The sequence below is a fragment of the Eretmochelys imbricata genome, chromosome 9 (genome assembly GCF_965152235.1).
Source record: "Eretmochelys imbricata isolate rEreImb1 chromosome 9, rEreImb1.hap1, whole genome shotgun sequence".
In the NCBI taxonomy this organism is placed as follows: domain Eukaryota; kingdom Metazoa; phylum Chordata; order Testudines; family Cheloniidae; genus Eretmochelys; species Eretmochelys imbricata.
Window position 1 is genome coordinate 961119 of NC_135580.1, and position 2062 is coordinate 963180.

Sequence of the window (2062 nt, forward strand, 5' to 3'; positions counted from 1 at the left end):
ATTTTAACGTTCTGCAGAATTCTGCAAATTTTATTTGTCAAATAAATGTGGAGGCTCCAGCATGGCATTGGGAAGCACAGGCCACTGGCTGCACGGAGATGGGAGATGACTGTGCAGCTCTCCTCCAGGAGACGGGCTCAGCAGTGAGGCTACACCCATCTCTGACACAGTGCAAGGACTGGGCCTGCCCCAGAAACACCCCAGGGCCATGCCCCTCCATGCCAAGTGACCAGGTGTGGGCAGGCAGGCTCCGCAAGGCAGGATCCAAGTATGGAGGGGCTTAATGTGGGGGAATCCAGATGTAGGTTTAGAGGGTTCTTCTGTGTGGGGCAATCTGGGTGTGGGAGGCCCCATGGGAGATCCGGGTGCGGGGGAGAACTGGATGCACAAGGGCTTATTGGGGGATTCTGGGTACAATGGTATTGGGAATCTGCAGGGGGGTCCAGGTGAAGGAGATTCGGGCTCAGTGTGAGGGTCTGAGTGTGGGCGGGATAGAGCTCGGCAGGGGGCCTGGGGAGCTCAGTGGGGGGGGATCCAGATGGTGTGGGAGTGGGACTCAGTGGGGTGGGGATCCAGGTGCAGCTGGTTGGAGCTCAGTAAGGTGGGGATCCGGGTGCCTCATTGGGGTAGTTCAGGTGCAGGGGATGTGGGGCTTGTCGGGGGGGTTCTGGCTGTGTGGAGGGGTGAGGCTCAGCAGGAGGGTCTGGTTATGAGGAGGTCCTGATTTACAAGGATTGGGCGGATGGGGGAGCAGCTCCCCTGCAGCTGTGGAAGGATGGGTGGAGGAAGCATGGGAGGGACAGTTTGCAGAGCTTCCTACAGGCAGGAGAGAAATCTGGGGGTGGGTCTGACACACCCCTGATGCCATGCAGGGAAAGAGGAAGTCCCGTCCTCCCCAGCCCAGCCAGGACCAGTAGCCGAGCCCAGTGCAGGGTAGGAGGCACCAGCCAGGTCTTTCCCAGTCCCGCCACCTGCCCTGCCAGTGATTTACCTCGCTGCTGGCTGCCCTGGGCACTGAGACATCCTGCTGGGGAGGGTCATATGACTGCTCTTGTGGCTTCCTTTTGCTTCTGTGTCACAGTCATTTTTCTGTGGGGAAGCAAAGAAATCTGCAGGGGACATAAATTCTGCGCATGCACCGTGGCACAGAATTCCCTCAGGTGTGCATGTCCCAGGCCCAATGGGTGCAAAGGGCGGTGCAGGGTCAGGTCAGCGGCTGATGGGTGGCCCTGCAGCCTGAGGAGCATGTGCAGCGCCATGCACTCCACCTCCAGTGCAGTGAGGCCTCCCTCACCATCATGCCCTGCGCTACCTGCTGGGGAGGGGTGCTTGGCCTGGGGGGACTCCTCCTCAGGGGGCAGCTCGTTGGCGGGGGCGCGTCCTCAGGGGGCAGCTGGTGGGAGAGGGGCGGCTCGTTGCCGCGGGGGCGCGTCCTCGGGGGCAGCTCGTGGGAGAGGGGCAGCTCGTTGGCGGGGGCGCGTCCTCAGGGGGCAGCTGGTGGGAGAGGGGCGGCTCGTTGCCGCGGGGGCGCGTCCTCGGGGGCAGCTCGTGGGAGAGGGGCAGCTCGTTGGCGGGGGCGCGTCCTCAGGGGGCAGCTGGTGGGAGAGGGGCAGCTCGTTGGCGGGGGCGCGTCCTCAGGGGGCAGCTCGTGGGGGGAGGGGCGGCTCGTTGCTGCGGGGGCGCGTCCTCAGGGGGCAGCTCGTGGGGGAGGGGCGGCTCGTTGCTGCGGGGGCGCGCGTCCTCAGGGGGCAGCTCGTAGGGGGAGGGGCGGCTCGTTGCCGCGGGGGCGCGCGTCCTCAGGGGGCAGCTCGTGGGGGAGGGGCGGCTCGTTGCTGCGGGGGCGCGCCGCGCCCTCCGAGGCGCTGACCCGGCAGTGGCGGGGTGTGGGGGCGATGCCGCCAACGGGCGCGCCGCCTCGGTTGGGATCGCGGTAGCCGCTGCGCACGCAGCTCCGGCCCAGCCGCCCGGCCCCGCCCCTCGCCGATTGTGACGGAGGCGGGGGCTGCGGCGCGCGTGTCCTCACGGCGCAGGCCTGGCCTCCCGGGCGCATGCGCAGTGGCGG